Genomic DNA, 13,155 nt, shown 5'->3' on the forward strand with positions numbered 1-13,155 from the left:
AGTTTTGTGAGTAAGGCAGTCCAGGGGACCCTATATCTAGCTGCCTGTCTACATAGAAGCTTGCTCTACATCTTACAAAAGGCTGGATCTGCAATGTAATGGGTGATCTAATTGTTTAAAGAGCTGAGGTATAATGACATTTATTGCTAAATAAGCAGAGTGTGGCTGGTTGCCAGTCACGGCTGACCAGTCAGCCTGGGGTAAGTGCGGGCACACAGTTGTCTAATTGGCCAGGCAGGAATCGCTGATTTCTACCAAAAGTAAACAGCCGGCCAAACACGAACTGGAAAGCTGGGGCAGACAGACGATGAAAGCGACAGCCAAAGAGTAAACGTACGGCAGAGAGCCGGCAGCTTTGAGCGCTACTTCTGTGTGATAATGAGTCAAAATCACTGTATGCACATATTTAGTACAGATTTGTGTGCATGTGTGTGTCTGAGCATGTGGCTTGGGTACGCCTGTCTTCTCATGGGTAACTATCAACCCCAAGATGAATGCAAGCCCCCCCCCGCAAACACAGGCTCTATTCTGCATTATTCATCAACTCCCCCCCCCCCCCCCCCAGATTAACAACGGCTTCTGTGCTCCAAAATAAAGCAAGAAGATGCACAAGAAAATTTTCCCAGAATTAATCACCATCGTACGGACCTCTACGATAACCCCAGGAGAACAAGCCTCACGGATCAGAACTGTCTGCATCTGAAGTACCAACTCCAGGCAATCTGGAATACCAACAGTGAGATTAAGAAAGACGATTATATTAAGCTAAACGGTGGGGCACAGTTGTTATTGAAAATGGATAGATTGATTAAGATAGACTGCCATAATTTATTCTGTTGCAATGGAAAATAGACTGTAAATGGTGACAGACACTCGGGTTCAGTGAGAAATGGGTGGATAATTCATTTCTAAAGTCATATTTCTTCACCGTCTTCTTTAGCCTGCTCTCTTCCCTGCTAAACATGGTCAGACCTCCAGGCCCGGCCACAGTCAGGCTCTTTTCACACCCTCCCAGGACATTTCTGACCCAGCTGAAGAATACCACTGATGCACTGGGCTGGCTCTCTCTTCCCACATGAGTATCAGTTTCGCACTGGAAGTAAAATAACATGAGGAGCTTCATTCACAGGTCGGCGAGGCTCTGACACCGTTTCCAAGCGAGCTCACTGCCGGTTCATCGTGGATGCAAATCCAGAACAGGTCGGCTCTGACGGAATTAGCGAGACAGCTTTCCTGGAGACAGGAAACAGAACAAACAGCACAGGAAGAAGGAACTGGTCTCTCTGGTGCTGTTAATATTGCCGCTGCTGGATTTGTCAGCGATGTTGTGGCAAATGAAATGGAATAACAGGCCTGGAAATGGGCCACGGAAGGGGTAGGGGGGAGGTTGAATGAGCAAGGGTAACGCTATATCCGCACAAACACTGACTCTGGATCAGTAGGGGGGTAATGGAGAAGCAGCAACTCCATCAGCACAAATACTGACTCGTGTCAGCAGGGGGTTGATGGAGAGGGTGAGGCGTGCTCTCTCTCTGTGGAGAGCTGCTGACTCTGGATCAGCAAGGGGCTGATGGGGAGGGTGAGCCGTGCTCTCTCTCTCTCTGGCTAGCCGCTGACTCCAGATCAGCATACACCGCGGACGAATAAGTCTTAGTGCCAGCTTTAGCGGATGAGCTGGAAGTGTGGCGTTTCTCATTCACATGCATGAACACCCCAACCCAGTCACGTCGAAACCAACACCTAAGGGTGCATTTACTTATCTGGGGGCCCTAAGCTGACATCAACATGGCCGATTTCATTCCATTTTTCCAGAGGAGGGGCGGCGCCCCCGATGTTTGCCAGGGCCCTAGGCTGTGGTCTAGGATACCCTCTGCATTAATCCACCCCTGCCAATGAGTTCTCTCCTCCCCCTCACCTCAACAGCGCCCCCTCCAATGTCACTGAGCACCACCTCACAACGAAAACTGAGTGTGATGCCAGGCTTTTAAGCTGCACCTCTAGACTCCTCGCCGGGACTCGCTTTGAGTCAGCTTGTAAACACCCCCCCGGGAGCAGCCTGGCTCGGGAGGCTTTTTTGTTCCTCCCCATGGTTTTCTTCTCCTCTCCATTGGATGCCTTCGTGTTTACATCTCAATTTACATACCGCGTTGACATCCCCCGTCCACCTTGACTCCGGAGTCCCTTGATGTGTCACATTCCTGCAGTACCGCTGTGGCTGTGAGGAGCACGCCGCCTGTTATTTCCTAACTTCTGCCCTGAAGTGTATCTGTGTTTATTTTATTTTATTTTAGCAAACAGTCGCTGAAGCGTGTCTCACTTCATATACCTGTACATTTTTCATGGGGGGCTTATAGAGAACAGGCCAATCGTATTCGACGGCTTGTCGCCGCTTCAGCTTTCATCCAGTAGCACGTGAGCTGGGATAGGTTATTAGTAACAGCCTGTCAGTAATGGCGGTTGAGGCTCGTGGCCTGACACGGGCCCCCATCCGTGACGCCGACGTCGAATCGTGGCTCAGACACACAGTCGAGATCGGGGAGCCCTTTAGACGGAACGGGCCTGAAAGACGAGCCCGGGCGAGAAAGCAGCGTTCCAAGGAATTCGGGCTGCGCTACTTACTTGAATCCCCTGTCATTTTCAATAATGAATCTGCACACCAGAGCTTTGCTGCACATTAATTAGATTTCACATCAAAGCATCCGACAGCAGTTTCCTGCACTGCGTCTGCTACGAGGTGATTGGAGGATCGCTCCCGCAGGTGCATCGAGCCACGTTCGCCCGCATCTGCTGTGATCCTCCTGTTCGCCGTCGAGCCCCGTGTCTCCCTCTATCCCCCTTTCTTCTTTTGTCTCTCGTTCTATTTTTCTTCCTCTCTGTCACAGTCCCACCGACTCGCATTAAGCGATTCCCCAGCCCTGTTGTCTCCTGTTTACTGCCACCCCACGTTACCCAGAGCAAAGCTTGGGCTCTGGGCTCACAGTGAGACAACAGGACTCCACCATTACAGCCTCACAGTACTGTGAAGCATTATATAACTCTTTCACAAGTGTTAGATCATAGTTTCACCGGTTTTAGGATTCAGGGATTCAATGGCTTTATTGTCAGCTTTATTGTCATTTATGCAAGTACAAGTACAAGTACAGGTACAAGTACAAGTACAAGTACTAATATGATGAAATGCATCCGTACTTCTCTGCAGACTTAAACAAGCAATGAAGAACAACAAATACCAATAACAGAATAGTGAACAATGACCTGAAACACAGTAGGGGTATGGATATCCTGGAAGATTCAGGGGCTCCAGCACAGGGGCCCTTGAATATGTAAAGTTATATGTAAAATCATGGAACAAGGTGACATTTAGTCTGGGGGCCCAGAATTTATAACTACATCCTTGACCATAACATACAATATACATACAATATATACAGTATTGTATACAAGCGATATACAGTAACAGGACAAGCTGTAGCTAAAATGGAAAAGTAAGCATCTCTCCCAGCCTCTGTTTGTGAGTGTCCTTGCACTGAAGGTAAAACAATTAAGCTAGCTTTAAATATAATAGCAATAGTCCCCGATCCTGGTCCAGGGGGATCAATGTATGTTCAGGTTTTCATTCCATTCAAGTACTTAAGCACTCTATTTAAATAATTATTTTGTAATAAGTAATGTGGCCTTTGCTCTGAGCACTGGGGTTGTTAGCGAGAGATTTGGATTCCGACCAATCAGAGCCAGAGCTGGAATAATCCGGGTGTAGGACCCAAATAAAGCAGAGGGAGGCGTGGATGTGTGCATCACCAGCCAGGTATGGGAGAAGCTGTGGAGAACATGACGCCTTCCTGCCAGTCTGCGAGTGTGTGCCAGGCCATTGATCGGGTGGATACGAGCCGACTTGCCGTTGCTGTCAGCAAACATCCGCGCCGTAGCTGGGTGAGCAGAATCAAAGCTGACATGAGACTCATTGTGTGGCTCTGCCGGTTTCCTCTGCCAGGCTTTGTGAGAAAACAGAAGCCATATCTTAGCCAAACCATCGCATTTGTTCATATCTGCGTCACTTGGAATTATATTGGCTCATTTATATGGAGACCTAATGTAAAAATAGTTTACAGTTAGGGCAATGATGAACCACAGCACAGTGTTTTTTATAACTAAATGTTTATTCTGACTAGAAAGAATCTGGAGATCTGAAGACCAAATCCCCACTAACTGTGTCTTTGTTTCAAGAAAGCCTGGTCCCATATAACATTAAATGTGTGGCCTTGTGCTCATGAGTTGGCATAAATATTAAAATAGACCTTATCTATGACTCTCCAGAGGTTGTATAAGGCTGGCATGGACCACTTCCCCCACACAGTAACATTTGCCCAGGACTAAAGAGATTAAATCCTTCTAAAGTGTCCTTATATGGTCATTCTAAGGCCAGACAACATTCTTGCAGGTTATTTCTGCACTGGTGCTATAAAATCCTCTGAGATGTGCTGATCAAAACTGCACAGAGTATTAAAAACACAAGCTAATGGCTCCATAACACTTCAGAATGGCTTTCACTTAAACTCCATGCACTTATAGATACATTAAGCCGTTTTGTTTACTTTCTTTTAACAGTGATGGAATCCAAAATATTTTCAGTTCTTTGCTCTCCAGTGCATTGCCGCATTTGCCCCTCATTTCCAGCTCCACAGCTTCTAGGTCTTTCCACACATCTCTTTCCCACTGCATAGTCTGCCTGACATTGTCTGCAAATTCAATCTGCATACCGAATTTAAAGGTGCATCAGAATGTCATTTACTCGCAGCACAAATGGTCGACGGCTGGCGGCTTCAGCACCCTGCTACTCGACACCTCACCGTATGCCAACTGGAAAGGGCGCCTCCAGAAACAAGCGTTTCTTCTGGTTCATTAGGCAATTGTGTAGCTATGTACACAAACCGCCCTGGATTCCAGCTGCTCCAGCTGCGGCGGTTAATCATCTGTGAGGAAATTCATTAAATGCATCTCGAAGGTGTAAGTAATTCTAGTCGCTGGCTTCCTAAGTGTCAGCTGTCTTTGGTGCATGCTAAAGAAAGTGCACTAAGTGCATTAAGTCTCTGCAGAATCCATGACAGCTCTCCCTTCAAACGTTACTGCACAGTAAGAATTCTCGATGATTGTAAATAATAAGTCTCATTTTGACTGCGGTATAACTGAGTCTTCCATTGTAGGATGTCTTTCTTATCATTTAATGAATTAGACACACAAATCTGAATGATACAGAAACCCTAAACTGACTGGAGGCCTGGCACGCCTTTGGTCTTCATCAGGAGTCTGAGAATTCACTGCTGTGTAACCTGAAGAGACCCAATCAAAATGCAGAACAACAAAACAAAAGCAAAACATTCACTGGGTTATATTTCAGTTACTCGTGTTTCAGGCTTATTTATTTATTTATCTGGCAGATACTTTTTATTCAATTGACACATGAGTGTGGAAAAGTCTGATGTCAGACGGCAGGATGGGGCAATATCCAGGGACCCCTGGAGCAGTTAAGGTTTTTTCATGGGCCAAAACAGTGATATTATTACTTTGCCAGCTGTAGAGTTCAAATGCATGACCTTCTGGACAAAGATCCCTAACTGGCTGGGCTACACACCACCAGCATGTACTCCTCTCTATGGCTGGATGTCTAACTGATACATTTCAAGATACATGCAATGATCCTACAACAATCCCCATATCGTAGTCTATTTTTGCTACCTGCCACATAGTCAGAGGTGAAGATTTCAGGTCCAGAAAGTCAAAATGCAAACCAAGATTTTGTTTCAACCACCCAGTTGAGTTTAAAGAGTTACAGTTGCAGAGTACTCAACTTGTTGGTTGGAACAAAATCTCAGTCTGGATTTCTACTTCCTGGACCTGCAATTTTCCCCACTGTACATAATTACATAGCTAATATGGACGCCTCATTACCACTCACCTCATCAGCAACAAGTCCTCTGATATCAGTGGCATGTTTATCATGAACTCCAACTGACCACCCCACACGTATTCAACATGAACTCACCCCACGCTGTCCTCACTGTAATTATTAAAATTATGCATCAGTCAGTAAACAAACAGGAAACTGGATCAGAAACGGTCTCTGGGTCAGAGATTAAAGTAAAATCTGCTTTTGACACTTCAATTTCTCTTCCTCGGTCCAATTCGAGGCCCTTGATTAGCATTATAATGAGACATTTGTTTTGCCCGAGTGACACAGTTTGCGTGCAGGGAAGGGCATGACTTCAGGCCCATCGGCTCCCTCTTGTGGTGTCTGCCGGATATGTAATGGCGGAGGTCATGCTGCTCCGTGGAAGTGTCATTCTTTTGGAGAGATAAACGTTTTGTAAATGAGTAAAACGGTTCTGGCACTGTCTGTTCACTGTTCTCCAGCCAATACCAGTGCATATTTTGTTAATTTTCCAGATAGTTCTCAAGCTATGCCCTTCTTCTCTTGGCCTTGGTACAGATTCCAAGCATACTAAATCTCTTAGCTATACCACCACAGACGGCTTATGTTATATTAGTGTTGCACTAGAGTGATCACTGACTGTAGTGCATAAGCATTCAGGTCATTAAGCGAGTATTCATTAGAGACTAATTTTGTCGCTGATGTCATTAAGAAGAAAATGAGAGCTTCAGATTACCGAGGCCTTCACTCTCTGCCATGGGTCTTCTAACCGAACGCTTAACATCTAACCTCTGGTCGCCGCCGACATTAAAAGCTGTTCTCCACACACAGCTGTCCTTAGACAAGTAATTATGCCCGAGCAGTTGTGCATTTAACTGAAAATTAATCTTTAGACATTCCATGACATATTATAAGAATGTTCCAGAACATTAGCAAACTCATCTAAGGGGATTGTGGGAAAAGCGAGAGTTTTCTTGTTGTGGGATATGATCGCAACTGGCTCTACAGCCCGATTGCCTGAATCTCTTCTTTGTCTGAATTTCTGCACATCTTCCCTCATATCAAGCTCTGCGTGTGACGGAGCCGGTCTTCCGCTACCTCCCTTTGTTTTTTTTCCCCCATCCCTTACTCTCTCCCATGCTGACACCACGCTTCCGATCGCTAATGGGGTGTTAACTGCATTTTGAGCTGCTTGGGAATTTGACATGATCCATAAAGGAGTCCTGCGGCGAGCAGCGGCTGCCTCCCTGCCCCGTCGCTGCCATCTCACTGATTCATTTCACTCCCCGCCAGCATAATCTTTCATTTACATTTAAGTTTCTTAGCCGTTGCTTTCATCCAAAAGAATGTTACTTTTTCATTCATTTATATAGATTAAAGAGATACTACATCAGACCCTCTCCAGGGACTCAAACCTGCAACCTTCCAGTTAGGAATTGATGATCTGTACTACAGCACAGAGGTGGCAGTGATTCTGTGATTTGGGATTTGTTTAGATAGTAAATCCTTTTATCCAAAGGCACATATAACCCAGAAAGCAAGAGTCAGACAGTGCCTGGAGTAACTGGAGGCTAAAGGTCTAATTTAAGGGTTCCTTAAATTACCTTTCAACCTTTCAACCAACCCCTTGATTTGAACCTGCAACCTTACAATCATAGGCACAGCGTCCCAACCCCTTGTGGCACAAACCACCCCCTCGGTTATGAGCATTCAAAAGGTCCGCCTTAAATATCCTGACTTCCCACTTGCGATTATCAAAAATTCTGTGCCTGGCTGCCATTTTCCCAGGCTTGGGATGTGCCAAACTCATATCTCCATGGCGATATGTGCCCGCTCTTGAAACACATCTAGGTGAGAGCAGACAGGGATGGCTGCTCGCTGACTGGTAGCCCTGAGAACCTCACCATTTCTACCCCATGCTGCTCCTCAGAGCAACAAGAAGAAGCAGCGAAGCAGCTCGACAAGAAACTCCCCTAACTGTACAAAGGGACCGAAGCACACAATGAAGAAATCTTTGTGGTCATACAGTCAAGCATGCACACGGAAACTCACTCATGCATCTCCACACAAGGACATGTTTACACAACAATATGCACACCAACGCACACGAGACCACACGTACTCCACAAGGGTGACATATTAACACCTCCCAGTCACTACAGTCATTCAATTGTGGGGATTTGGTGGCACAATAAAAAACAGGATGATGCATTTGTTGTCGTTTGATGATGAAGCTGGGTGAGTGACAATGTTAAATATAAATCCAATCTAGACCTTTTGAGTGCAATAAAAGTGTAATGACCAGCAATCATTAACAGATGTACCTCCAAAAGCAATACTGTATTTAACGAAATCGAAACTGGTTTACAGAAGATCAAAGCCAATCGCGTCATAATGTGCTGATTGTGTTTCAGTTCAGCTTTCTGGACACTCTTATCTGTCCATTATTAACAGCACTCCACATTCACAGCGGTCCATGCACTAATAACCTTAATTGGGGGCAAAATTTAAGCTTCATCAGACAGCGCTGTATTCCATAAAATAAAAATGCAGAATGTTTATGCATGGCATGTGAACTACAGCTAAGGAAAATTCATGAGTGAGCATTTATACAAAGCTATGCAGGCTACATTTTTCAGACAGTAGTTCCCCATGCAACTAAAAAATATCGATGAAGAAATCAGAACAACAATATCAAAATATTCATGCAGTAAAAAATAATAATAATAATATAAAACACATTATCTTAACCTGCATGGTCACCAGAATGGAGTGTGCAGAATGGTCCCACACTCTGTGTGTGGAGTTAGGCATGCAGCTAATTAGCATCTCTAGATTGCCTGTAGTGCTTGCACATGAGTGCTCCTGAACTGGCATCCCGTCCAGGCTGTTCTTCTGCCCTGTGCCCTGTGATGGACTGGCATCCCGTCCAGGCTGTTCTTCTGCCCTGTGCCCTGTGATGGACTGGCATCCCATCCAGGCTGTTCTTCTGCCCTGTGCCCTGTGATGGACTGGCATCCCGGCCAGGCTGTTCTTCTGCCCTGTGCCCTGTGATGCAGGGACGGATTACGGACCGGGCCAGCGGGGCCACTGCTCAGGGGCCCTTGGGGTGCAGGGGGCCCGTGGGGCCCCTAGCCCAAAACAATTTGCAACGCTTATCAACAATGTATTTTGTTATTGTATATTGTATTGTATTGTAATGTATATTAGTTTGTCTATTTTAGAAGGCCTATTCTTTGATCCTCTGCCTACAAGGGCCCCTGACCCTATAGGGAGGGCGTTTGGCTGCCAAGGGCCCTTGAATTGTGGTGGTTGTGGTAGTGGTGCTGGTGGTGGTAGGGGGGGGCCCTCGCAAACGTTTTGCCCAGGGGCCCACACAACCCATAATCCGTCCCTGCTGTGATGGACTGGCATCCCGTCCAGGCTGTACCCCTGCCCTGTGCCCTGTGATGGACTGGCATCCCATCCAGGCTGTTCCTCTGCCCTGTGCCCTGTGATGGACTGGCATCCCGTCCAGGCTGTACCCCTGCCCTGTGCCCTGTGATGGACTGGCATCCCGTCCAGGCTGTTCCTCTGCCCTGTGCCCTGTGATGGACTGTCATCCCGGCCAGGCTGTTCCTCTGCCCTGTGCCCTGTGATGGACTGGCATCTCGTCCAGGCTACCCTCCAGCTTATGCCCTATGCTGCTATAGCTCCTGCCTTCCTTCTGACCTCGACCAGGATTATTTTATTACAAAAGAGTTACGGAAAAATTGCCAGTTTGTTCAGCAGAAACATCCTGACTCCAATGCCTTTGAATTTTTTTATATATTGTGGCCCCCCATCTCTGTATCATTTCTGGAAAAACCCACCGAAGAGAGAATTGCTTTACGCTGATGATGCCCAATAAGAGCAGACCCTTGGCTGGTCTTATAAACAAAACATTCAAAGAACCTTTTCTCTGATTAGAAACCACTTTATAGAGTACTGTACATGTAACATAATCATCCCCATGAACATTAGTCATATCGATTATTATATAGAAAAGTAATTGCTTATTAATGACAAATGTCTATAAAAAATGAATCAAATCAAATAAGCCATCCATTTGTAATACCTGCTAGATACAATTCCTGTGTCGTTTCCTTATTGTTCATGAATAAGCATGTGCACAATCATTAAATGTTAAATTAGTCTTAAAATTCTGAGAGTTAGAAGTCATCAATGATTAACATGTATTCATTATTAATAAAACAAAATATCTGGTAATGCTTTACATTAACTGAACCTTCATAATGCATTTGTAATGCATTCATAGAACATTCATATTAATGTTTATTAAAGCTGTTAGGGTTTGCCAAGATATTAAGGTATTCTTACATGCTGCTTATGAATGCTCTATGAATGCATTATTAAGGTGCGCTAAATGTTCTATGAAATCATAATGAATGCATTACGAAGGTGCAGTTAATGTAAAAGCATTACCAAATATTCTGTGTATCTCTGAGCTTAATGGGCTTCCATAGCATGAATGTTCGGCAAAGACCAAAAGGCACTAGATATTAGAAATTTGACATTAGTTCATCCTCGAACAGGCCTTACTCACAGTTCACAAGGTAACTAGGTCATACACAGTGAGCCTCCTTTCGATTGTCTCTTTCCCGAATTTTCGTTAAGCTTGACTTTGGCCTACGTTAAATAAGTTCACCTCTTCTAAATGTGTTCTGTTTGGCAAAAATTACACATTCTTTCCCTAGTCAGTCATTGGTCTATTTTTTGCCTCACCATACAAGCTTAAAATGAGCAGCAATCTCCAAAACAAGAGAACCTCAGAATGAAAATCCAAGCAACTAGAAAGAAAATCAGCATGTGGCAGACAGAGCATCTCAAAAATATGGCGGCTCCCCCCCCCCCACATGTTTCCCCCCTTCTGTCCAGCTGGTCCTGATATTCTTTACAGCAACTCGGCATCACTAATGCAGAGAAGCTGCATGGGGCTCCACTCGCTGTCTTGTTATGCTGTCATGCCCTTGAATCATTGTTCATTGGCTCTAAGCATTTCTGATCCTAGATGAAAACTAATTAAATAATGAATATAAAACAGCAAAACTATTCTTTACCATCCCACGTCCCTGACTAGAATCTGTTTGAAATACGGATGGACGGACAGACGGACGAATCCGACTGGAGTAAAGAATCGAATAAAATTCTATTATTAATTATCAGTAAAAATAACAGGGGGTCAGTGTTACAAATGGGATTTAGGGAAACACACTTATGATGTTTGCACCACGATAATTAGCAATCATATATATGGACAGTGATCTATTACTAGCAGGAACCAATTCAGACTTTATATCACCAGCACTAACAGCCTCTGTTCTTTCAAAACCACAGCGGTGTTAACAAAGATTTAAGATGCTGAATTCAGAATGACTGATACTGAGCCACAGTACTGCCAGTACAGATTTTGACACAATTCTGTTGAAACAACTTAAGCCGGGGATAGTCCATGGATGTCATACATATTCAAAACCCTGTTCAGTACCATTGTGCTCACAGAGCCTGGGGTCTTGAGAAAGCATTACGGTCAGACCAGGTCAGCATATCCCTCCATATCCCATCAAATGGGAGAGCTGTCCTGGAGGACAGATACAATCGATTTATCGTCCATCGTCTATAATTCCTGTCATGATCACATGTCTGCCTTGCTGCTTAGATATTTCTCAGTGAGAAGATAATTTATGCTGGCCCAAATCTGTTCGTGCTTATGTTCATCTCCCCCTTTTTATGTATTCCTTTCTATCTGAAATTGCAAAACAGAATCTTTTTACTTCTAAATCATTTTTCTCTTGGCTCAGATTAGCACTTTACTGCTAATTTTGTTTAGTACATTCACAAAGCTGCAATAAAACCACATATTATTTCATACTTATCTGCACGATGATTACAGTATGAGGTGCAGTATTACCTTTGAGGATGGGCTTAATGTCTGCCTGGGGTGGGAAGGTGAGTGTGGATCCCCACAAGCATGTGGTTTAGGGCTGTGCTGTTGAGTCACTCTATGAATTACCATTTATTCAACTCCACTTAGGTAAAAGTAAATACTCAGTGGTATAACAACAGAACTCTTTATGGATCTTATTTTATGAAGCGAGAAACTGAAAGCCCAAGCTGCTCACTGGGTTTAAATAGATGGATTATATATATACTTATCTTCATGTCTTTTATCAGCCGTTTATTTTATATTAATTGGGAGGTGCTATTGTCTACCCTCTGTAAATTACAATTCCTTCCTATAGACATGTCAATAGAGAATATAGTTCAGAGGTGGTTACAGTTTACTACAGGGGTAAGGGTTATGAACCAAGACCTCACTACCTCTTTGAACTTGCCAGAAATCTGACTCAAGAAAAAAAAAAACAATAAGGTCAGCTTCCCAGCACACAGGAGGTAGGGAACAGGAGAACGGACACTATATGAGAAAAGAGCATCAGTGATTGTATAGCTTATGGCCAATGTAATGTTAAGAGCAACTTGACAGTTAGTAAACCCAGACGGTTACACACACAAAGCAGTTTTCAGCTGCATTTAGAAATATCAGTGCAAGTCAGATAACATACTGATTTCTGAATAATGTCGTAAGAACATAAGAAACAGATTCCTTAAAATATCATGAAAACTGAGCAGTTTACCAAACCCATTGTGTTATCACACTGCCTTTAGAAAAGGAGGAATTTCTTCCCGTGTTTAACTTTATGAAAAATTCAGGAGCTGCATCGGCACAATGGAGCGACACAATGCTGGAAACGCCGGTGCTTGATGTCATCGCAGAGCAGTCAATCATTTCCCTCGTTCATCCCGAGACTACTTGCATTTCAAGAGCACTGTTTCCCTCTCAAGTTCCTCAGGGGGCAAAGACTAGACTCAGACCCTCAGCCCTGAACAGTGGTCTGTCCATGACCTAAGCACAGTAGTAGGTAATTACCACATTATATTGATTCCCAGCTCTCAGTGAGGACAACACCACCTAGTGAAACTGCCACCTAGCCAAACTGGCTAACCTCAAACAAGAGCTGTGTGAGGCTCAGTGGGTTACAACGCCATGCCTGTGATCAGAAGCTCGCTGGCTCAAATCTCAGGGTTGGCAGAGTGAGTTCACCATTGGTCTCTTGAACAAGGCCCGCTGACCCCCCTCCCCCCACCCAATTTCTCTAGGGACTGACTGACCCTCCTTTCTCCAAAAAAAG

The sequence above is a fragment of the Brienomyrus brachyistius genome, chromosome 1, assembly GCF_023856365.1.
Source record: "Brienomyrus brachyistius isolate T26 chromosome 1, BBRACH_0.4, whole genome shotgun sequence".
NCBI lineage: Eukaryota > Metazoa > Chordata > Actinopteri > Osteoglossiformes > Mormyridae > Brienomyrus > Brienomyrus brachyistius.